Raw genomic sequence first — 25,939 nt, 5'->3', positions numbered from 1 at the left:
AGCAGATTGTGATTCCCATGTTCAATTGGTAGTCTATATTTTGTTGATCTCAGCCAGGATGGAAGTTAATGAGCTACATTTGGTGCTCATGCCTTTCATCAAGGAGAACACAAGTATTCCCCCCCCCCACAAATATTTTTCCCCCACAATTATTTCCCCCCACAGATTTTATTCCGCCACCCAAGTATTTTTCCCAAATATAATCCCCCCCCACATTATTCCCCCGCGAAACTATCCCACCCACAAATATTTTTTCTCCAAATTTAATCCACCCACCCCCCCCCCCAAATAGATAAGCTTTCTATTCACAATGCCTACCTACTAACCCTTGCTGAAAAGAAAAACAAATGCACCCTTCAAAACCACAGGAAAACCCAAATGGCTTTTCAACCAATTCAGTACTTTTGAAGCATGGGGCGTAATTTTCCATTTAGGACTCTCGGGGTGGGTTTCTCCAGCCCGCAGCCCAGTTTTCCTGGGTGGTGCGCTCTCGTCGGTATCGGGACTCTGCGTTCCCGCCACCTTCCAATAGAACTTCCCATTGTGGCCGCCACCCCATGCCGCCGGGAGACCTTCGGGCGCGGGTGTGCGCTGCCGACACAACAGAGAACCCTGCCAGCGGAGACTCCGGCCCCAGGTCTGGTGGCAGGCAGGAAAGTCGGTGTCGTTCCTACAGGGCACGTGTAATCTTCTGCTTTTCAGCTCGTTGATCATGCATCAATGAGGGGCTTGGGAAATCACGGTGGGTCGGGCAGCGATTCACCCACCCTGGTCCTGGCGTCATGTTTAAACGGCACTCAGATGATATTCACTCACTTCAGGCTCGGTTTTGCGGTGAATAGGAAAATGGCAGCATCCAAGCAAAGCAAATCCTCTGCACCCGTAAGTCAACAAAACCTCCCAGGGGGATTCCCCTCCAGGGCATCCAGGGAACAGAAGAGGTCATCTTTCCGAGGGATGAGCGCAGGATATTCTCCCACCTGACCTCGCCAGCTACGTCCTCAGGTTGTGGGGAGGGGGATTATCGTCCATGGCACACAAGAGAAGGACAGCCCTGCAGTGCCGCAAACAGACCAATAATCTTCTCTGCTCTGCCAGGGTAGGTAGAACTTCTACTCACACTCCCATAAGGGCATCAGGCCGTCTGAAGTGTTGAGAGTCCACAAGGTTGTCACACATGACCAGCAGATGGGACATCAGTACTGAATGTCTGGCAACCACCTTTAAGCTTACCATCCTGTGCAAGTTCTGGCACAAAAGGCATTTCAAACCCTTACTGGAGGAGGCCCGGCAGATATAACAGACAGGCACGCTTCTTAACGATTCTTTCATCCATTGTGTTTACAGTCAACCATCAGCCTTTCTACAGAACAAAAGGGAGAGAGTGATGGACGACGGTTGAGGACCCGGGGTTCCGGACACCCCAGGTTTGAAGTTCAGGCTGCAGAGCTTGATTGAGGGGATCATTCCTGAATGGAAGGTGAGATTGATCTCCCCCAACAGGTCAGCGAGGGTGCTTCCAATATACACCAAGAACATGCGGACAACGGCTATGGGTGATCGTGCATGATTCTGCTTAGTCAATTGTGGCGCTAACAATTATACTCAAAGCCGAGAGACTAGTACAATAGAGGCTTTATTGCTGTACGATGTTGTCCCTCCATCTGCAACAGTAGACTAAGGGTCTGAGCAGCTCTCATACATTTATACATAAGCTCCCTGTGGGCGGAGCTAGCCGGCAGGGGCTGACCGGAGGAACCTTTATTACAGGTACAGGCATACATCCCCCTACTGCAGTACACATAACTACAGTGGTTATCTCACCACATTCACCCCCTGTAAAAAATGAGTCCGGCGGGGGTGACATGTAACTCTAATACAAAGGATGCTATTTACAAGAGGGTCCAACAAGGAAAATCAAGAGTCCATCCGGTTAGCAGGTTACAGGTTGAGCCGAATCGGTGGTCGGACGTTCCGCTGTGATCGGCGTAGCTGTGGTGGTGACGTCGGCACAGGCAGTGATGGCCCCGATGGTGCAGGTGCTGGCGGTGTTGGTGCTGGCTGCTGGCGGGATGACTCCGAGAGCAAGCCGAAATCTTCCGTGTCCTCCAGGGTGGGCAGGGGGATGAGGGATGGACCTGATGGGGACGAATAGGGGGGCGCTGGGGTTGGCGCAGGAAGGGGTGTGGGCATGGGATTGGCACCTGAGGGAGCCAGGTCCCGGAGCGAGACTGTGTCCTGGCGGCCGTCGGGGAACTCCACGTAGGCATACTGAGGGTTGGCGTGGAGAAGGCGTACTTTGTCCACCAGGGGTTCCGCCTTGTGGTGCCGTACATGCCTACGGAGAAGGACTGGGCCCGGAGTCGTGAGCCAAGTCGGGAGCGACACTCCGGATGTGGACTTCCTAGGGAAGGCAAAAACACGTTCATGGGGTGTACTGTTAGTTGCGGTGCACAGTAGCGACCGAATGGAATGGAGCGCGTCAGGGAGGACCTGCTGCCAGCGAGCGGCTGGGAGGTTCCTGGACCGTAGGGCCAGCTGGACGGCCCTCCATACCATCCCGTTCTCCCTCTCTACCTGCCCGTTTCCCCGGGGGTTGTAGCTGGTCGTCCTGCTGGAAGCGATACCCCTGCTGAGCAGGAACTGACGCAGCTCATCGCTCATGAATGAGGATCCCCTGTCACTGTGGATATAGTTGGGGAAACCGAACAGGGCGAAAATGGAATCCAGGGCCTTGATGACGGTGGCAGACGTCATATCTGGGCATGGGATGGCAAAGGGGAACCTAGAAAATTCATCGACCACACTAAGGATGTAGGTTTTGCAGTCGGTGGAGGGAAGGGGCCCTTTGAAGTCCACGCTGAGGCGTTCAAAGGGGCGGGATGCTTTCACGAGGCGCGCGCGATCTGGCCGGTAGAAGTCGGCTTGCACTCCGCACAGATCTGGCAGTCTCTGGTGACTGTCCGCACTTCCTCGACGGAGTAGGGCAGATTGCGGGCTTTGATCAGATGGTACAAGCGAGTGACCCCCCGATGGCAAAGGCTGTCGTGCAAGGCACGGAGCTGGTTCACTTGTGCACTGGCACATGTACCTCGGGAGAGGGCGTCTGGGGGCTCGTTGAGCTTGCCGGGGCGATACAAGATCTCGTAGTTAAAGGTGGAGAGCTCGATTCTCCACCGCAAGATTTTGTCATTCTTGATCTTGCCCCGCTGCGTGTTGTTGAACATGAAGGCTACCGACCGTTGGTCAGTGAGGAGAGTGAATCTCCTGCCGGCCAGGTAATGCCTCCAGTGCCGCACCGCTTCAACGATTGCCTGGGCTTCCTTTTCGACAGAGGAATGCCGAATTTCGGAGGCGTGGAGGGTGCGTGAAAAGAATGCCACGGGTCTGCCGGCCTGATTCAGCGTGGCGGCAAGGGCGACATCTGAAGCGTCGCTCTCTACTTGGAAAGGCAGAGTCTCGTCTACGGCGTGCATCCCCGCCCTGGCTATGTCAGATCGAATGCAGGCGAAGGCCTGTTGTGCCTCGGCCGAGAGGGGAAAATGTGTGGACTGGATAAGTGGCTGGGCCTTGTCTGCGTATTGCGGGACCCACTGGGCGTAATAAGAGAAAAACCTAAGGCAGCGTTTGAGGGCCTTGGGGCAGTGGGGAATTGGGAGCTCCATGAGGGGGCGCATGCGGTCGGGATCGGGCCCCAGTAGTCCGTTTTGGACTACGTAGCCAAGGATGGCTAAGCGGTCTGTGCGGAACACGCATTTCTCCTTGTTGTACGTGAGATTAAGGAGAGATGCGGTGTGGAGGAATTTATAAAGGTTGGCATCATGGTCCTGCTGGTCATGGCCGCAGATGGTGACATTGTCGAGGTACGGGAAGGTGGCCTGCAATCCGTACCGGTCAACCATTCGGTCCATTTCTCGCTGAAAGACCGAGACCCCACTCGTGACGCCGAAGGGAACCCTCAGAAATTGGTACAGACGACCGTCCGCCTCGAAGGCAGTGTAGGGACGGTCCGATTTACGGATAGGGAGCTGGTGGTAGGCGGATTTCAGGTCAATAGTAGAGAAGACCCGGTACTGTGCAATCTGATTGACCATATCAGAAATGCGGGGGAGGGGGTACGCGTCGAGCTGCGTGTACCGGTTGATGGTCTGGCTGTAGTCCACAACCATCCTGTGCTTCTCCCCGGTCTTAACCACTACCACCTGGGCTCTCCAAGGGCTGTTGCTGGCCTTGATGATACCCTCCCGAAGCAGCCGCTGGACTTCGGACCTGATGAAGGCCTTGTCCTGGGTGCTGTACCGTCTGCTCCTGGTGGCGACGGGCTTGCAATCCACAGTCAGATTAGCAAAGAGGGAGGGGGGCTCGACCTTGAGGGTCGCGAGGCCGCAAACGGTGAGGGAAGGTAGGGGTCCACCGAATTTGAGGGTGAGGTTCTGGAGATTGCACTGGAAATCCAGGCCTAGTAAGAGTGAAGTGCAGAGGTCAGGGAGAATGTACAGACGGAAACGGTCGAATTCCACACCCTGTACGGTGAGTTTAACCAGGCAGAAACCCCGGATCGGGACAGAGTGGGAACCGGAGGCAAGGGAGATCTGCCGGTCGGCGGGATGGACCTCAAGGGAATAGCGCCTTACCGTGTCCGGGTGGACAAAGCTCTCGGTGCTCCCGGAGTCGATGAGGCAGGAGGTCACATGGCCGTTGACCAGCACCGATGTGGAAGACGGTGCCAGGTTGCGAGGACGGGACTGGTCGAGCGTAACGGAGGCGAGCAGTGGTTGGTCGGCGGTTGAGTCAGATGAGTCCGACGAGGAGCGGTAGCGACCCGTGTCCCGTTATGGCGGCCCTTGGAGACGAGATGGCGGCATCCGCAGTACCTGTGGGTAAAATGGCGGCGTCCATGGAGCACACGTTGTGGGGTCGGGACAAAATGGCGGCGCCCATGGAACGCACATGGCTGTGGTGGATGAAGATGGCGGCGCCCATGGGGCGCACGTGGCGGGGGCGGCAAAAGGTGGCGGCGCCCACTGATCGCACGTGGGGTCGGGGGAAGCGGACGGCGGGGCCCATTGAGGGAGCGGCTGAGGCGTGGGGACCGGCGGCGCGATAGCGGCGACCGTCCGGGACTGATACACCGCTGCAAAGTGGCCTTTCTTGCCACAAGCTTTGCAGGTCGCTGTGCGGGCCGGGCAGCGTTGGCGAGGGTGCTTCTGTTGGCCGCAGAAGTAACAGTGGGGACCCCCAGGGGGTGCGGTGCGGAGGGCAGCGCAGGCATAGTGCGCGGGGGCGGCTGCTAGGGGGGCCGTTTGCGGGGTCCACGAGGGGTAGGACGGATGGGCCTGGGGAGCCGTTTGCGGGGTCCACGAGGGGTAGGACGGGTGGGCCGAGTGGCTAGCGGAGTAAGTTTGCGCACTACGGGAGGCGGCCGTCATGGAGAGCGCCAGTGCCTTTGCGACCGCGAGGTCGGGGGCGACCCCTTCCAGCAGTCGTTGCCGGATGGGGTCCGATGCAATGCCTGTAACGAAGGCATCGCACATGAGTAAATCAGAGTGTTCCGTGGCTGTGATGGCCCGGCAGTCGCAGTCTCGTACCAGAGGTATAAGGGCCCACCAGAAGTCCTCAATCGACTCACCCTGCTGCTGGACGCGAGTAGAAAGTTGATGCCTCGCAAACAGGGTGTTCGCCGATGGTGCATAGTTCTCCTTGAGCAGTTCCATAGCTGCGGTGTAGTCGGTCGCATCTCGAATGAGCGGAAAGACGCTGGAGCTAAGTCTGGAGTACAGGAGTTGCTTTTTCTGAGCCTCCGTCGGGGGAGGGTCTGCTGAAGAGATGTAGGCCTCGAAGACTGCGAGCCAGTGATCAAAGTCTTTTCTGGCGTGAGGCGAATGCGGATCCAGCTGCAGACGGTCAGGCTTGACTCTGATGTCCATGGTGACTGGGAAATCGTACAGCAATAAATTGTGGCGCTAACAATTATACTCAAAGCCGAGAGACTAGTACAATAGAGGCTTTATTGCTGTACGATGTTGTCCCTCCATCTGCAACAGTAGACTAAGGGTCTGAGCAGCTCTCATACATTTATACATAAGCTCCCTGTGGGCGGAGCTAGCCGGCAGGGGCTGACCAGAGGAACCTGTATTACAGGTACAGGCATACATCCCCCTACTGCAGTACACATAACTACAGTGGTTATCTCACCACATCAATCATCAGTTACCTCCTCTCTATTCCAGGTACCAGGAAAGGGGGAGGTTGTCCTCAAAAGAAGACTGAATCTCAGCTCCCAGAGCACCTCTGATGTAAAGAACCGTCACTGGGTTCACCTGCATCATCCACCAGCAGATACACACACTTCGATGGGACCTACCTGTAGACTCAGGTTCACAATATGGTGATTACCTCATGAGCATGGGTCCGCAGCAGGTGGAGGCAGTGACAGCTGAGATCACTGACACTTGGGGGATAGCTGGAGACCGGGCTCCTGCTGAGTCTGAGTCCAATGACGGGCCTCCAGAATCGGCCCTGAGTGATGCAAAGACAGACAGAGTGGTCAGAGGTGGTCAGCAGACTGGATTGAAGGATCTGCGACGTCAGGGAATACAGAACATACAGACCTACTGATGGAGAGCCAATATACCTGTCAGTTTACATCTTAGGCAAACATACTTTGCTCTCTGGAGATGTTCATCAAAATTAGCCATTATAAGAACTAAGAGCGTAAGAAGTAGGAGCTGTGGTCCATTCAAGTCCTATCCAATGAGATTATGGCTGATCTTATCCCTCAACCCAATTTTCCTGAACAACCCCCATATCCCTTGATATTTTTAACATGTAGAAATCTATTGATTTCTGTCTTGAACATGCTCTCTGGGTAGAGAATTCGAAAGATTAACCACCCTCTAAGTGAAGAAATTCATCCTCATCTCAGTCTTTAATGGCCTACCTCTTATAAATCTGCCTTAAATAAATGATTACCCTGCTCATGTTGCAATGGTGTGTGGATGGCACAAGTATTGCGACTAACGTGTTTCTCCAATGTATAGTTTGAATGGTATTTATGAAAGGGAATTCATGAAACAAGTAGTATCAAACATGAACGCCATAGATTTCCATGGCTCTCTGCAGGTAGCCCGTCTCCATGTTTGAGGCTGAAAGTCATTCCGTGCTTCGTTCTCTCTCTCCCCAAGCATGACACTGAACTCAGGAAGCAAGATCGATTAGGAAATTTACAAATGTCTGCAAGGTGGATACGAGTGTGGTGTCAGAGGGGTAGGTTCATCTTGTGGTGAAGCCTTCTCCTTGCCCTGAATGATCTTACTTTGCCCCTGGATAGTCACTTTGTGGTGCTTCATGTTATCCTTGTGTAAAGGCACAGAACTCAACTAAATCTGGAATTCACTGCGCAAGAGTGCACTCATTAACTTAGAGTATATAGAAAGGATTGGCCTTTGTGAGCAGGGCTATGTTGAGGACGGTCATGCTCTGAAAGCAATGCATTTGCCAATTTCCAAAGACCTCAGCAGAGTCTATGAAGGTGTTGTCATTGGCTGTTGTGTCAATTCTGACTGGACCAGACATCTATCTAATGCAAAGATCATCCACGGCAAAAACTTGTTGGGTTTCCGGCGATTGCATGGTCCTGAGTTTGTAATTAGTCAAACCATTGTCCTGCTGATGTACTGTCTGTGACCTTGCAGCTTTGCAAGTAGTCGAGTCACTGCACCCTGATTGAATGATGTCCAGTAACAAGGTGATGCCTCAGCATCATAGAGTGCTGAGAGCTGGCAATGGGATAAAGGGAGCTCTCTGGATGCCCAAGCTGTCCAAGCATTGAAGAATGGTATATGTGTCTTACTAAGCTGGTGTCCTATTGACATAAATGCATCCCTATATGATTTAGCTTTTCAGCCACTTGAAAGCTGCCACGTCCACTGTCTTGGTGAGACCATGGGTGATAGAACTTTACTATGTGGAGTTGCTTAAAGATGTGCCCGAACGAACTGCTAATCACATTCCACTGTGGCAACATGTTGCCATTGCCTCTGTCCCTTCCAATGATGACCCCAACATTAGGGCAGGAGATAACTAATCCTTGACCATTGTGAGATTTCTGACCTTTCATGAGATTTTCAAGCTGGAAATGAAGGTGTTGGTGCACCCCATGCAGCGAAGGATGAACAAAACTTTGATGATGAAAATTTCTCTTCAGCTTAATCCTCCTGGAATCTTGTGGCATTTCACTGGAATGCCCACCATTTGGTGCCCATACAATGGCAATCTCATGTGGTCCATCTGAATCCTTGCCCCCTTCAGAGCCAACCCGAGTTCCTCAGTCAGGCAGCACATCTCCCACTTAGCAGGGGAAGATAACGCAAACAACGCTAATGTAGGATACTCTCTGCAGTGAGTATTGACAAGCCCTGCCTGACCAGTCCAAATATCGGAAACACATCCTTCACATCCGAAACAAAAGATGGTGTAAGATTACTGAGATAGGGTAGGGAATTGGAACTAGGTAGAATGCTCTTTTATAGAGCCAGTACAAATGGAATGACCTTCTCTGATCTGTAAAGAGCCTGTAATCCTATGTAGTCTCTGGAGTGGGACCTGAACCCACAACTTTCTGCCCACAACCTTCTGCTTCATAAACCACATGACTGTTGCTGAGCTGTGGCGGACACCAAAAGCAAGATTCTCCTCACACCTTGGTGCAGCGAATTTATTATTATTAAGTAGATGAGTCATACAGATGGAAACACCAACAATTGGTGTCGGAAGAAAATTAAGAAGAACAAAAACCCAGAGGAATCTTTTAATTATGTCAAGACTGGTTTAGTTTATAGAATCTGCAGGATTTCGCGATCATCTGCTGCAATGGTCTTTCAGATTGGACATTAAACGAAGAAGAGCGGAGTAGTGATCCTAGTGTTCTAGGGGCTGGTTTAGCTCACAAGGCTAAATCGCTGGCTTTTAAAGCAGACCAAGCAGGCCAGCAGCACGGTTCGATTCCCGTACCAGCCTCCCCGGACAGGCGCCGGAATGTGGCGACTAGGGGCTTTTCACAGTAACTTCATTGAAGCCTACTCGTGACAATAAGCGATTTTCATTTTCATTTTTCATTTTCATTTTCATTTTCAATATGTATCCCTTAACATCGTAAAAAAACAATTATCTGATCATTATCACATTGCTGCATGTGGGAGTTTAATGTGTGACAATTAGTTGCCAGGCTATAAACTGCTTTTGGAAATTCCGTGATTGTGAAATGCACGATAGAAATGCAATTTTGCCCATCCCACCTACCTGATTGTGATCATGAGGTTCATGTTTAGAACCTATTTGCTAATAGTGAGCTCCAGTTCATAATAGTCATGGGACTTAGAAAAGCAAAACTGCAAAACCTGAACATTAGAAAGAACAGAAAGAGTGCCATGTACAGTATGTCCATCAGTATCTATAAAGAGAAAGGATAGATTAATGATCTATCACGGTAGCACGGTGATTAGTGATCTATCACGGCAGCACGGTAGCATTGTGGATAGCACAATGGCTTCACAGCTCCAGGGTCCCAGGTTCGATTCCGGCTTGGGTCACTGTCTGTGCGGAGTCTGCACATCCTCCCCGTGTGTACGTGGGTTTCCTCCGGGTGCTCCGGTTTCCTCCCACAGTCCAAAGATGTGCAGGTTAGGTGGATTGGCCATGATAAATTGCCCTTAGTGTCCAAAATTGCCCTTAGTGTTGGGTGGGGTTATTGGGATAGGGTGGAGGTGTTGAACTTGGGCAGGGTGCTCTTTCCAAGAGCCGGTGCAGACTCGATGGGCCGATTGGCCTCCTTCTGCACTGTAAATTCTATGATCTATGATCCAGGGGCATGCTTTGTCAGGAACCTAGCTGCTAAGATTAAACCTCATTTTATAAACGCAGAGATGGAAATGCTGTCCACAGCTGGAAATCCATTGTTATAAATATCGCATAACTCAAGCCACTATACGTCTAGTAAACTACTTTGAGGCACAGAGTGCTGTATAAACGCAATTTGTTCATCCCACTCCATGTACAAATGGGATGCCACGGATGAAAATACAATTTTCATATAGTAAAAGATTTTAGACTTCAGACAATGAATCACAAGCATTCATGGACTAATGCTTTTCTTTCGATTGTAGGCCATGTTTGTACTTCAGCACACCTCTGCAGTATTTTTGGAACTATTGGGATCAATTCTGAGAGACGAATATTCTAATTATAATCGAAGGCAGGTTTGTTGGGGGTGGACAGTAAACACTCCCTCCCCCTAAGGAATATCAGGCCCCTCAGGACGTATTTTAAGACTGTAAATTTGTCTCTCATCTGAAGTTGTCAGGAATGACATCTGAGTCGGCGGGCAGGAGCAGGAATTTGGGAAGGAAACCTAATCATGGAATTTGCAGTGCTGAAGGAGGCCATTTGGCCCATCGAGTCAGCACTGGCGCTTGGAAAGAGCACCCTACCTAAGCCCACACATCCACCCCATCCCTGTAACCCAGCAACCGCACCTAACCTTTTTGGACACAAAGGGCAATTTATCATGGCCAAACCACCTAACCTGCACATCTTTAGACTCTGGGAAGAAACCGGAGCACCCGGAGGAAACCCACGTACACACGGGGAGAACGTGCAGACTCCCACAGACAGTGACCCAAGCCGGAATCGAACCTGGGACCCTGGAGCTGCTAACCACTGTGCTACTGTGCCATTGGGGACTCAAGGCAAGGTCACTTGGATGATAAAGGCTAAAAGTGCTTGTAGTGCCAACATCAATCAGCTGAGGCAGAGGTGAGTTCGGGGAAAGGAGTCCCAAATATTCCTTGCGGGCCATGGAAGTGCACTCTGCTGTTTCTGGGTGCCTGAGGAACCTTTCCGAAAATTAACCGGTTTCACTTACTTTGGTATCCTTTTTCACATATTTCACTTTGGAACTATGTGGGCTTTCAGATCTGATGTTAAATTCAAGGCACTGGTGATGCCATGAAGTCACAACTATTTTAATTAGGCTCTGGCACTAAAACAGAGGAAGGTTGCTATGCATTGGTTTCCATGTGGCTGCCATTTTAATTTGAGCCTCCCTGCATGCAGTCTGTGTCAAAATGTGGGCTACACATTCTCACATCGTCTATCCAAATTAAGTTACTGATGCGAACTTGCAATGCAAAGAAATAATAGCTTCCTCCCTCAATGCTGGATGTTTGAAGGCAACACTTGATGTGACAGTGAGTCAAACGCAACACAATCTCCTGGTCAAGTTCCCAGTCTCTCTTAGTTTAGCTGTTCTCAGCAAGAAAGGCATTGGGACACAGCAGTTAGCCTTGCTGTGTATAGATAAAGAAGGTCCCCGTTGGATGTCCAATGACTTATCTTGAAGCATTGGGTGACAATGTGATCACATTCCCTTCCTACCCAATCGCCCATCCCCGTCTGGACTTGCATGAAGAATGACTACCAACTAACAACTAAACCGTATGTCTGCAAACGACAGTGCTTCAGAAACAACATGGAAAAAGAGTAGACATCTTCTGTTTTTCAGTTTCTTGCATTTAAGTGCAAGTAACTTTCTGTACAGCTGGTGAAAGAAACCACTTTATGGGTTGTCCTTATCTTTTGTAACAAAACTTTCCAAGTAACTGAACTCTTGGAAATTCCTCTGATATTTTATTTGACAGATTGTAAGGTAAGTACTTGAAAGATTTACTCCTATCAAGAACTTTTGCACATTCATTGTGACTATTACAATCAGGTAAATGTTTCTGCATACTGAGAAATTCCACAATTTCTCCCAGTCGGAGATATCCAGAATGGTGAAGGTATTTGAGAACTATTACTATAGTCAGGTAAAAGTTAATACACACTGAAAGAATTGTAGGAAATTCCGTAATTGCTCCAAGTTGGTAAAGGTATTTGACAACTATTATATACTGGGGGAGGTCTGGTTTCATAGCTGAGAGTACTGGATTGAGCGTTGACAGGTGTTGACATTCCAGTTGCCCCAGCAGAGATGTAATTTTTTTCTTTTTTTTGGCTTAGTGATCCAAAGAATGAGAAGATCCGCCATTGCAGGTTGTAGTATATTGAAATACTGGTAACCACGAAGTAGATTAGGAAATAAATGATTTATTAAGGCAAATATCTGTTTGCAGAGAGCAAGATAAAGGCTACCGTACTCCACAACTCTTAACTAACAGTTAAAACCCGTGCTCAGTCCCTGGATCCGTGCACTCCAGCCCAATTGACCATACTAGTCACCTGATCCTCCGCACCACTCCCCCTTTAAGTCCCTAATAAACACATTACAACAACAATGGAACTATTTACAATATTATATAACAAATGGATCTCAGCACAGTCCCTTCTGTCATTGGGCCAGGGACTTCCTGAACTTTTGAGAGTGTCATTATTCATTAGTGTGGTGTTCTCTGTGTTGCTAAATTCAGGATGGTTGGCATGGTGTTTAAAAAGACCACAAGATCGCTTGAACTTGAACAAAGCTATAAATGTATTAACAGTTCTAATTTGGATAAGACATAATATTTGGATCCTAAATAATACAGTTAATTATTAACATATAAACTACACTCATCTACAACTAATCTCTATACTGTTATAAACTATAATCTGCTCTTACTCACACTATCTTTACTTCTGTCTGTTTCCAGCTAACTCCTGCACTACTTCCCCTCCACCACACGGCTTAGCATCAATGCCTTGTATACTTGTAACTGTAGCTCCCTCAAGTGGCTATTCTAGACATTTCATTAACACTTGCAGTTCTTACATTTATGATAATACCACAACTAGCGGCTGCTCCCACAGCAGAGGTAACAATATCACTGACAGGCATTCTAGGGGCAGGCTGCCCCATTATTCTAGGAGTTTCTGCATCCCTTTTCCTTGGACATCTATCTCGAACGACACTGGATCTGTTCCGGCCACGACTGTTTCAGGGATCCAATTTGAACCAGCACCAAGATTCTTCCCATATACCAAGTCATCCACCTCAAATGTTCTCTCAGGTTTTGTCACGTCGTGATGTTTCTTCTGCGTTCTGTTTTACCTCCACCCTCGGCCAAATTCGGAAATCTCAGATCCAACCATGTGCTAATGCGTCTGTCCATTCACCTGTAATGCTGTGAGGTGCTGTTCTATAGGTGAGCAGGAAACGGGCCAGTTTGGTTTGTAGAGAGGCTGATGACTTTCTTCATGGCAGCTTGAATGTTTGGACAGCCCATTTGAAGTAGGGTGGTAAGGAATGGTTTGAATATGTTGAAGGCCATTGGCCCTCATGAATTGTTGGAACTCTTCATGAGGAAAAGCACACACGTTATCTGAGACTAGCACCTCGGCAACCCATGGATGGCGAATGTCTGTCGCAATTTTTGCTGATGAAGTTGTGAACTTCATTGTGTGTTTGTCTAACCACTTGGAGTGAGCATCTATGGTGATCAAGAACGTGGAGCCCATGAATAAGCCTGCAAAATCAACATGTCGCACCCATGGTCGACCTGGCCATTCCCAAGGGTGCATTAAGGTGGCACGTTTTGCTGCATTTGACACTGGTCACATTGTTTGACCAGATTCTCTATGTTGATATCCAATCCCAGGCCATAACTGCATTCGAGCATTTTCATCTTCGTCATCCTAAGATGGCCACAGTGTAGCTCCTGTAATAATAAGGGTGGCACAGTGGTTAGCATTGCTGCATCACAGTGCCTTAAGGGTTATGGTGTTCGGGCCAGAAAGTGAAGCTGAGTCCACAAAAGATCAGTCATGATTGCATTGAATGATGGAGCAGACTCGAGGGGCCAGATGGCCTACTCCTGCTCCTGGTTCTTATGTTTCTATGTGCCAGAGATCCGGGTTCAATTCCGGCCTTGTGTGGAGTTTGCATGTTCTCCCGTGTCTGCCTGGGTTTCTTTCGGGTGCTCCAGTTTCCTCCCACAGTCCTAAGGTGTGCAGAATAGGTGGATTGGCCCAAATGCTCCTTTGTGTCCAAAGATGTGCAGGTTAGCTGGGGTTATTGGGTTGCGGGGATAGGGAGGGGAAGCAGGCCTAGCTAGGGTGCTCCTTCCAGAGGGTTGGGGCAGAATTGGTGGGCTGAATGGCCTCCTTCTGCACTGTAGGAATTCTATGATTCTATAGCTGTCGAGCTGAAATGAGAACGACTGCCCTTGTTCCCCATAAAAAAACCACCTTCACAACTTAACTCGTCTTTCCTTATCTGAAAGGGTTGCAGCTGCTCAGACCTGATGCCAGCCATGGAGGACCATATTTGATCCAAGACACGGTAGCACAGTGGGTTCGATTCCCAGCTCGGATCATTGTGTGGAGTCTGCATGTTCTCCCCATGTCTGCGTGGGTTTCCTCCGGGTGCTCTGGTTTCCTCCCACAAGCCCTGAAAGACGTGCTTGGTAGGTTAATTGGACATTTTGAATTCTCCCGAACAGGCGCCATAGTGTGGCAACTGGGAGCTTTTCACAGTAACCTCATGGCAGTGTTTTTTTTTAAATAAACATTTTATTGAGGTATTTTTTAGTATTATAACAACAATACTAAACAATGTACATGAAACTATAAACATAGTGCACAAGCCGTCTCCCTCCCTCACAGGACCCACCTTTATTAACCCCCTACTCTAAGTTAAACTAACCCCCCCCCTTCTGCTGACGGTTAACTTTCCCTAAAGAATTCGACGAACGGTTGCCACCTCCGGGTGAACCCGAACATTGACCCTCTCAAGGCGAACTTGATTTTCTCCAAACAGAGAAAGCTAGCCATGTCAGTTAGCCAGGTCTCCAACTTCGGGGGCTTAGACTTCCTCCAAGCTAATAATATCCATCTCCGGGTTACCAGAGAAGCAAAGGCCAGAATGTCTGCTTCTTTCTCCTCAGGATTCCCGGGTCTTCCGACACCCCAAAAATCTCCACCTCTGGACTTAGCCACCCTTGTTTTTAACACCGTTAAAACCCCTGCCAAAATCCCCTAAGCTTCGGACATGCCCAGAACATGTGGAGATGGTTCGCTGGTCCTCCGGCACATTTTGTACACCTGTCTTCCACCCCAAAGAAGCTGCTGATCCGGGCCACTGTCATGTGAGCCCGGTGAACAACCTTAAATTGTATCAGGCTGAGTCTGGCACATGTTGCAGACGCGTTGACCGCATTCAACGCGTCCGCCCATAGACCATCCTCTATCTCTCCTCCCAGCTCCTCCTCCCACTTGCGCTTCATCTCCTTGGTCTGCATCTCCTCTGACCCCATAAGTTCCTTGGAAATATCCGAGACGCTCCCTTCTCCTACCCACCCTCTGGAAACTACCCTGTCCTGAATCCCCCTTAGTGGTAGGAATGGGAAGGTTGACACCTGTTTACGTAGGAAGTCCCACACCTGCAGATACCTGAATTTGTTTCCCCTCGCCAAGCCAAACTTCTCCTCCAGCGCCCTCATACTCAGAAAGCTCCCCTCTATAAACATATCCCCCATCCTCTCAATCTGTGCTCTCCGCCGTATTCGGAACCCCCCATCCATACTTCCTGAGGCAAACCGTTGATTATTACGGATTGGGGACCAGACCGATGCTCCCTCTGCTCCCACATGTCTCCTCCATTGCTCCCAGATTCTCAGGGCCGCCACCACCACGGGGCTGGTGGAGTATCGTGCCGGCGGGAATGGCAGAGGTGCAGTTACCAATACCCCCAGACTGGTGCCCTTGCATGAAGCCGCCTCCATACGCTCCCATGCCAACCCCTCTCCCACCACCCACTTCCTGATCATGGCTATATTCGCAGCCCGGCTAAAATTTGGCAGCGCCAGCCCGCCCTCTCCCCGACTCCACTCAATCATTACCGCCCAAACAAAGCCAGAGATCACTTTGATGATCCCTTTTAAAAAAGGACCGCGGAATAAAGATGGGGAGACATTGAAACACGAACAGGAATCTCGGGAGGACCGTCATCTTCACTGTCTGCACCCTCCCAGCTAATGACAACGGGAGTGAGTCCCATCTCCACAAATCGTCCTTCATTTGGCCAACTAGCCGGGCCAGATTTAATTTATGCAGCTGGTCCCATTCCCGCGCCACATGAATGCCTCGGTACCTAAAGCTTACCCCTACTAACCTAAACGGCAGCTCCCCCAATCGCCTCTTCTGTCCCCTCGCCTGGAGCGCAAACATCTCACTTTTCCCCATATTTAGCTCATACCCCAAAAACCGGCCAAATTCCCCGAGGATCCTCATGATTTCATCCATCCCCTCTAATGGGTCCGATATGGGTCCGATACATACAGAAGCAGGTCGTCTACATTGAGCAACACTCTGTGCTCCAACCCCACCTTGGACCAGCCCCTTCCAGCCCCTTGAGGCTCTCAGAGCAATTGCCAACGGCTCTATAGCTAGTGCAAAAAACAGTGGGGAGAGGGGGCATCCCTGTCTCATCCCCCAGTGCAGTTTAAAATAGTCTGATGTCCTATTCGTCCGTACACTTGCCACAGGAGCTTGATACAGCAACCTGATCCAGTCAATAAAGCCCCGCCCAAATCTGAACCGTCCCAGTACCTCCCACAGATAATCCCATTCTACCCGATCAAAAGCCTTTTCTGCATTCTGTAGCGATCACTACCTCCACCTCCCTACCTTCTGGGGGCATTATGATGACATTTAACAGCCTTCTTACATTGGCCACCAACTGCCTACCCTTAACAAACCCTGTCTGGTCCTCCCCAATAACATCCAGAACACAATCCTCAATCCTGGAGGACAACATTTTTCCAGCAGTTTGGCGTCCACATTCAACAGGGATATCGGCCTGTAGAACCCACACAGCTCTGGGTTCTTGTCCCACTTCAGAATCAGCGAGATCGTTGCCTGTGACATTGTCGGGACAGCACCCCTCTTTCCCTTGCCTCATCCGGTGACATTAACACCGGCCCCGTTATCCCAGAGAACCTTTTATAAAACTCCACTGGGTACCCGTCCGGTCCCGGGGCTTTACCCGCCTGCATGGCCTTCAGACCCTCCACTATCTCTTCCAACCCGATTGGGGCCCCCAGCCCTTCTACCAGCTCCCCGTCCACCTTTGGGAAATTCAGTCCCCCAAGAAGTGCCTCTAGGGGGTTCCGATCTATACAGCCTACTGTAGAAATCCCTAAATGCCTTATTCACCCCGGTTGAATCTCCAAACAGGTTCCCATCTCCGTCATTTACTTTCCCTTTCTCCCTGGCTGCCTCCCTCTTTCTCAGCTGATGTGCAAGCATTCTGCTGGCCTTCTCTCCATACTCATAAAATGCCCCCCTCGCCTTTCTCAGCTGCTCCACCGCCCTCCCTGTGGTTAACAAGCCGAACTCCGCCTGTAGCCTCTGCCGTTTCCTTAAAAGCCCTGCCTCTGGGGTCTCCGCATACCTCCTATCGATCTGTAGTATCTCCTTAACCAGTTGGTCCGTCTCTGCCCTGTCCACCTTCTCCCAATGGGCCTGTATCGAGATCAGCTCCCCTCTGACCACCGCCTTCAGGCTTCCCAGACCATCGCTGCTGAAATTTCCCCCGTGTCGTTGACCTGCAGGTAGTTCTGAATACATTTCCTCAGCCGCTCGCACACCCCTTCTTCAGCCAAAAGTCCCACATCTAACCTCCAGTGCGGGCGCTGGTTACTGTCTTTACTAACCTGCAGGTCAACCCAATGCGGAGCATGGTCTGAGATTGTGGTCGCTGAGTACCCCATGTCCACCACCCCTGCCAGTAAGGCCCTGCTCAAAATGAAGAAATTGATCCGGGAGTACACTTTATGCACGCGTGAGTAGAAGGAGAACTCCTTCACCCTCGGCTGCCCAAATCTCCATGGATCTCCCCCTCCCCCCGCTCCATGAACCATTTTAGTTCCTTTGCCGTTGCTGGCACCCTGCCCGTTTTCGAGCTTGACCGGTCCAACCATGACCAACCTGTGCGAGTCCAGGTCCGGTACCTTCCCCAGCACCCTCTTTATAAACTCCACATCATGCCAATTTGGCGCATACACATTTACTAATACCCCCTCCAGTTTCCCACTGACCATGATGTACCGACCTCCCACATCTGAAACTATTCTACCGCCTCAAATACCACCCGCTTATTGATCAGGATCACGACCCCGCTAGTCTCTGAATCCAGTCCCGAGTGAAAGACCTGATTGACCCAGCCTTTCCTCAATCTAATCTGGTCAGTTACTGTAAGGTGTGTCTTCTCCAACATTACCACGTCCGCCGTCAGTTCCCTAAGATGCACGAACGGCCCACTTGACCGGCCCATTTACCCCCCTCCCATTCGCCGATCAGCCATCCCCTTTTTTGGGCTGCCTCCAGCCCATGCTCCGCGCCTCCACCGGTCCGCCCCCAGGCAGCCTCCGCCCCCAACCTCCTCTCTGTCCCTTAGCCCAAGTCCCTCCCTTGTCAGCAGAACGTTTTCCCCCTCTCCCCCACCAGTAACAACACTCTGTAATCCAACCCCTTTGATAAACCGAATATATGCACACCTCACACTGCGCGTCCGTGAGCTAGCCCGCCCAGCTAGCTTGGTGGCCCCATCCCTAGCGCCAGATAGTCTCCCACCTATTGTTCCTCCCCACCTGCTCATACAAACGTACTCCGACATCAAACAATCCCCACACAATTGCCCGTCAGAAAAACACCAAAATCTAAACAAGCACACCTCCGTCCCCCAAGAGTGCAATTGAAAACCTTCACTCACTCAGCTCTGCCACTTGTCCCAAATGAATACAGAAGGCATTACAAACAGCTTCCACAAAAAGAAACCTTTTTTTGAAAGAACAGAGAAACAAAAAGAAAAAAAAACATGAACGCTGCAGCAAAGTTCAAAAGTTCTCAGTCCACCACCAGTCCTTTCCTTTTCGCGAAGTCCAGCGCATCCTCAGGTAACTTGAAATAAAAGTGCTGTTCCTCGTGCGTGATCCAGAGACAGTCGGTACAACAGTCCGAACTTCACCTTTTTCGTAAAAGGGATTGATCTAATCTGGTCGAAGCCTGCTCTTCTCCTGGCCACCTCCATTAAGGTCTTGGTAGACCTGCAGGATAGTATTGTCCCACTTACAGCTCCGTGTCTGCTTGGCCCACTGTAGAATGCGCTCCTTATCCAAGTACCTGTGGAATCTCACCATCATTTCCCTCGGGGGTTTCCTGGTGAGTGCTCTGTGAGCCTGTGGAAACTCACTACCATTGTCCTCGATGGGGTCTCCCATTCGCGGCTTTCTCCATCTCCAAGGGCCAGGAGAATCCCCCAGCAGCTTCTCAAACATATCTGTGATGTATGCCCCAGCATCCGCTCCTTCAGACCCCTCCGGGAGCCCAATGATTCTCAAGTACTGCCAGTGGGACCTATTCTCCAGGTCCTCCACCTTCTCCAGGAGCTTCTTCTGCTGGTCTCTCAGCATCCCCACCTCCAACTCCACCGCAGTTTGATGTTCCTCCTGCTCAGCCAGCACTTTCTCCACCCTCTGGATCGCCCGATCTTGGGCGTCCAATCTAAGCTCCAGCCACGCAATCGACTCTTTTATCGGGTCCAAGCAGCCCCATTTCTGCTTAGCAAAGCCTTCCTGAATAACTTGCATCAGCTGCTCCGTTGACCACTGGGTCGACAAATCAGAGATCCGGTCCTCCGCCATTTTGTCTCCCGCTGCAGCTTCAGCCCAAGCCTTCTCTGTCTTTCTGTTTCTGCCTTTACGAGCACTTGTAGTCCTTCTCTCCATGCACCGATGTGGGAATTTAGTAACAATTGCCTCTGTCCTCAGCTTTACAGTTCAACTCCGGTAGTAAATCGGGGGATAGAGTCCAAAAGTTCGACCCGAGCTGGAGCCACCAAATGTGCGACTTACTCCTTCATAGCCGCCACCGGAAGTCCTCATGGCAGTGTTAATGTATGCCTACTTGTGACAATAAAGATTATTATTACACGATAATAAGGGGCATTTGGGGGTCCACAATCTGACTTGTCACGCCGACATTGGTAATGTATCGAGAAAGTTTAAAACAAGAACGATTGCCTGTTGCACTGGCGGAGGTGGTATACATTTGGGTAGGGGTAGGTGTCTTAAAGCATCCGGACTGGAAATGTGTGTGTCCGGCCTATGTTGAAATTTATACTCTTCGGCTGCAAACAATAGAGCCCAATGTTGGACCCTAGCTGAAGCTATGTGGGGAATGGCCTTATCCTCCCTAAATAAGCCCAACGGAGGTTTGTGGTCGGTAACTGCTATGAAATGTCGTCCATAGACGTATTAATGGAACTTTTCCACTCAAAAATTATGGTTAGTCCCCCTTTCGATTTATGAGTAAGCTTGTTCAATATCGATCAGAGTCCTTGAGGCATAGGCCATAGGCCTTTCTCCACCATCTTTCATTCTGTGTGCTAAAACTGCTCCTATTCCTTCGGAGGCACTTTGCAGGTAAGAATGAAATGAAATGAAAATCGCTTATTGTCACGAGTAGGCTTCAAATGAAGTTACTGTGAAAAGCCCCTAGTCGCCACATTCCGGCGCCTGTTCGGGGAGGCTGTTACGGGAATCGAACCGTGCTGCTGGCCTGCTTTCAAAGCCAGCGATTTAGCCCAGTGAGCTAAACAGCCCCTTGATCTATTTGAGAATTCAAAACGAAGCACTGGGTGACTGAAAATAGTTTGACCTGTTGCGAAGGAATCTTTCGGACTCTCCAATATCACCTCTGGTGATTCTTTAACAGTGGTGGCAACATTGTAGAAAGATTAGGAATACATCTGCTGTAACAATTCACCATTCCTAAAAAGGATTTCAATTCTGATGTATTTTTGGAGGACACTGCTTCCTTAATCACTTTGGTCTTCTCCTCCATAGGGTGCAGCCCTTTGGTGTCCACACCAGTGTTCTTCAAAGTCGGGGGCGCGACCCGCGGGTGGGTCACGGGCGGGTGTCGGGAGGGTCGCGGAGCCACGTTTAAAAAAAAAATCCGGCAAATTGCACGTGCGCGCATGATGATCGGCACGCATGCGCATTCCACAAGCATGTAAAAAAAAGTTTGGCCACATTGCGCATGCGCTTCGATAATCGGGCACGCATTAAACGGTTGCAGCTTTTTGTTTCACAAGTTCTGTAGTGGTTTTTATTCATTTATTTTGTTCATTTGATTTTCATTTTTTTCATTTATTTTATTCATTTTATTTGTTTTACAAGTTCCGGGAGGGGGGGGGGGGGGTTTATTCATTTTTCTCATTTATTTTACTCATTTAAAAAACATTTTTTCCAAGTTCGGGGGAGGGGGGTTTACTTGATAAAATTTTACAGGAGAAAAATTCAGAACTTTGGACAGATGGAGACGCCATACGTTCCGACACCGGAAGGCTTCACCTTCATCCAACAGGTTCCATTGGAGGAGCGTGTACGAGGGCCAAAGGGACCCAAAACCATTTCCTCCATTTTTGGCAGCAGCAAACAAGGTAAGAGAAAATGGTGGGTCGCGCAGGTCGGCCGGCATGGGTCGCGAAGGTCGGCTGGCGTGGATCCCGAAGGTTGGCCGGTTGGTAAAAATGGGTCCCCGGAAAAAAAGTTTGAAGAACACTGATCTACACTAAAGTACATAATTACCTGAGCTTGGAATGTACTTTTTTCCCTTTTCAGCCTTACAACTTAAAACTTCTTTGAGATTTGCTAAGTGCTCCTCTTCATACACTCCTGCTATCAATACCTCATTTAGATAGATAACCACCTTGATAGTAAATTTTCCATTGTGCGCTGGAAAGTGCACACACTAATGAGACTTCAAAGGGTAGCCGAGTATACTGGTATGGCCTTTGTTGGTATTTAAAGTAACAAATTCTCTTGAAGCCTCGCTTAATTCCAACCGCCGGTACCATGGCTCAAGTCAAGTTTAGCATAAGTTAAACCTCCTGTTAAATTAGCGTATAAATCTTCAATTCTTGGTATGTATTGGCCCAATTTTGCCGTGTGATTCACAGTTAATTTGTAGTCTCCACATATCCTAATGGTTCCATCGGACTTAACCACTGGCACAATGGGAGCTGGCCATTCTAAAAACTGTACAGGCTTGATGATGTCTAATTCTCCTAGTCTCTTAAGGGTGATCTCAGGATCCATGTAAATCTTTGCTTTCAGGCCCTGTATCTTGCCTAACTCGTCTTGGTGAACCTCCCAGCATTTGTTTTAAGATGTCTTCGTTAATGTTGAAAGTTTCTTGCCAATCTCGGCCCATTAGACTTGACCCTTGGGCCCTACTACTATTAGAGGCAGTTGAGCTGACTGGTGCTGGTAGCTCATGGCCGTTTTGGTTGTTCCCACGATCCTTAAAGCTTCCCCAGTTTATGTGGACAGAATGGTGGCACAGTGGTTAGCACTGCTGCCTCACAGCACCAGGGACCCGGGTTCGATTCTAGCCTTGGGTCACTGTCTGTGTGGAGTTTGCACTTTCACCCCGTCTCTGCGTGGATTTCCTCCGGGGGCTCTGGTTTCCTCCCACAGTCCAAAGATGTGCAGGATAGGTGGATTGGCCGTGATTAATGCGCGGGGTGTGAGGAGAGGACGGGGGAGTGTTCTTTCGGAGGGTTGGTGCAGACTCAATGGGCACTGTCAGGATTCTATGTGGCTAACCCGGCCATTGAAGCTTCTTAACTTCAGGGGCTGGACCCCACCTTGTAAATAATGAGAGTTTACTTACCGACAGTGGAAGCGGAGACACTCGTGACCACCTCCATTCGAAGTGGGCTGACCGTTTGCCATTAACACAATTGTAATTAGGGCAATCTTGCCCATCTTAATGTTGTTTAAACTATGTACTTCAGATCCGTTTTCAGGGTTATTCTCAAACTGTGAACTGGAGTCGATGTTTTTTTGTTGGTCCCTTGTAGGTTCTGCCTAGCCTTACTCTTCCTCCTTCTCTGCCCCTTTCTATTGCAGGCAGAACATGTAGCTTTCTTGAATTTACATCTCTCCTGCGACTGATCACCCCCACACCGGTAGCATTCTTCGTGGTTCCTGGTCTGTGGATCAAATTCCCTGTATCTCTGCACTCCCATTTGCTCCGAGCCCCTCTGCTCGTTACTTCCTGCGCCTTCATCTCTGGCGCAGCGACTGCCAGCAGCTTCCTGCCAAACTTAGTGGGCCTCACCTGCTTGCATGCTCTGCAGTTCCATCTCCCTCTTTCGGTACTTTCCATAGCCGAGGTGACCTCTAATACTTTCTTTAATCTCTGCCTCTGCTGACAATTTATTTTCTGAGAACGTGTTGTTAACACTGCACACCAGCCTGTCTCTCAACATAGAATCATAGAATTTACAGTGCAGAAGGAGGCCACTCGGCCCATCGTGTCTGCACTGGCCCTTACAAAGAGCACCCTACTCAAGCCCAAGTATCTACCCTATCCTTAACCTTTTTGGACACTAAGGAAAATTTAGCATGGCCAATCCACCTAACCCGCACATCTTTGGACTGTGGGAGGAAACCAGAGCACCCGGAGGAAACCCACGCAGATACGCGAAGAATGTGCAGACTCCGCACAGACAGTGACCCAGCCAGGAATTGAACCTGGGACCCTGGAGCTGCGAAGCAACCGTGCTAACCACTATGCTACCGTGCTGCCCAAACAGACATGTTGTTGAGTGCAGTCCCGAACTCTCAATGCTCAGCCGTTTGTTTTAGGCGTGCAACGAACGCTATTGTCTTCCCTGCGGCTCATGTCATTAAGATTGTATCATTGCTTTATCATCGAAGGCTGAGACCTTTGGGTGATAATGTCCCTTGAGAAATGCCACAAGCTCCTCAAAAGGTTTGGAGTCAGGGGCAGCTGGAAAACTCAGATTCTTAATCATGTAGTAGGTCAGGGCCCTGAAGGCTGTTAATAGGATTACCCGCTGCTTCTCTTCCCTTCCCCACCCCAATTTCATTGGCCTGAAATAAATAGTGCAGACGTTTGACATAGAGCACCCACTGCTCCATGTAAGGATAAAATAGCTCGTTTCCAAAAAAAAAAGGCCGTTTTGACACTCAGACCGCTGAACGCATTTGCTTCAAAGGAAAGCCTTCTACACGAGTTTTGCTCTCCCGATTTCTGTAGCAGTAGGAAGGTATGGCGATTGTCACCAAATATAGTTATTGTGTAAGACTGGCAACCACCAAGGCGATTAATAAATAAACGGTTTATTAAGGCAAATAACATGTGGTAGTATGACTAGAGGTACTACGGAACCTGGGAGTGTGAGCTACCATTGGTGGAGAAGGCTCGCTGCTCATTGGTCCAAGTGTATGTATTTCATTGGTCGGGATGTAAGGTAGCTCCGCCCAATGAGGCGGGGTATAAGAACCCGTGTCTCCCAGCAGCCAACCTTCTTTTTGTACTCGAGCTGCTGGGGAAACATCTTGTTGATTAAAGCCTTCAATTCGGACTACTCCTTCGTTTCAGTAGTTATTGATCGCGCATCAATTTAATGAACAAGCTTTTAAAAGATGGAGCTCCGCATCCAGCCTGAGTGTCTACGACTCAGCCCCCACGTGGCTAACGTGGCAGCTACGTTCAAGAATTCGCTGGCTTGTTTTAATAGCTACCTCAGTATGGCGGAAAACGTACCGACGAGGGAGCAGAAGCTACACATCTTCCACTCGTGGGTCGACACGGCCATCTCCACACTCATCGAGGACACGTCTGACTACGACTCTGCCATGGACCTGCTTAAAGGACACTTCATCCGGCCGGTAAATCAAATTTACGCTCGGCACGTGCTGGCTACGAGGCAACAGATCCCTGGTGAGTCGTTAGACGATTTTTACCGTGCGCTCTTTGTACTGGGGAGGAACTGCTGCTACCCGCAAGTTTCGGCTAGCGAGCACACCGAACTCTTAATCTGTGACGCCTTTGTTGCGAGTATGCTGTCCCCACAAATCCGCCAGAGACTGTTAGAGAAGGAAACTTTGAGTTTGACGAAGGCACGGGCCCTCGCAAACTCTCTAGATGTTGCGAACAGAAACGCCCGTTCATACGCCCCCAACCACGCGGCGGCCCCCTGGGCAGCATGGAATTCATCTTCCCCTTCCCCTATGGACTCTGAATCGCCTCAGGCCTGTGCTGCGAGACGCCCTGGAAACCCCACTGGGCCCCGTTGCTACTTTTGTGGCCAGGCAAAACACCCCCGGCAGCATTGCCCAGCCCAATCGGCAACGTGCAAGGGCTGCGGTAAGAAGGGATATTTTCTGTCTGTTTGACAGGCCAAGACGGTTGCTGCGGTCCCGGGGCAGCGACTGCGGGACATCATCCCGTCTCTCTCCAGGGGCCCCGTGCGGCCCGCGAACTTCTCTGTCCCCATCCCCCAACGCCACGTGCGGCCTCCGGGCGCCGCCATCTTGTGTTTCCGATGCCACGTGCGGGGAATGGGCGCCGCCATTTTGTCCATCCCCGCCATGTGCAATCAGTGGGCGCCGCCATCTTGGATTGGCTCCGAGGACCCCGGCGCGGGTGACTACGCACCGCCCGATGACGACTCCGATCTTCTGCCACGACTCGCTTCAGTCACCTTGGACCAGTCTCAGTCCCACACCCTCTCTATGGCGACAACGAAGGTCTTGATCAACGGGCACAAAATGACCTGCCTGCTGGACTCCGGGAGCACGGAGAGTTTCGTACACCCTGCCACGGTAAGACGCTGCGCTCTTCCTGTCTATCCCGTAAAGCAAAAAATCTCCCTGGCCTCTGACTCCCATTCGGTTCAGGTCACGGGGTATTGTATAGCGGAACTCATGGTCCAGGGGAGGGAGTTTAAAAATTACAGACTCTACAACCTCCCGGACCTCTGCGCGGCCGCACTCCTGGGGTTAGACTTCCAGTGTAACCTCCAGAACCTAACATTTACATTCGGCGGCCCTATACCTCCCCTCACTGTCTGCAGCCTCGTGAC

The 25,939-nt window shown here is 50.1% G+C and overlaps 1 protein-coding gene across 1 annotated transcript in view; it reads left to right on the top strand.

Moving 5' to 3' along the window:
- Positions 1-25,939, top strand: part of LOC119955113 (V-type proton ATPase 116 kDa subunit a-like) — a 222,699-nt gene that overhangs the window by 500 nt on the left and 196,260 nt on the right. The gene's annotated exons all lie outside the window — the stretch shown is intronic.

The sequence above is a fragment of the Scyliorhinus canicula genome, chromosome 20 (genome assembly GCF_902713615.1).
Source record: "Scyliorhinus canicula chromosome 20, sScyCan1.1, whole genome shotgun sequence".
NCBI lineage: Eukaryota > Metazoa > Chordata > Chondrichthyes > Carcharhiniformes > Scyliorhinidae > Scyliorhinus > Scyliorhinus canicula.
The sequence above is the reverse complement of the archived record's forward strand: the minus strand, read 5'-3'. Positions and strand labels throughout refer to the sequence as shown.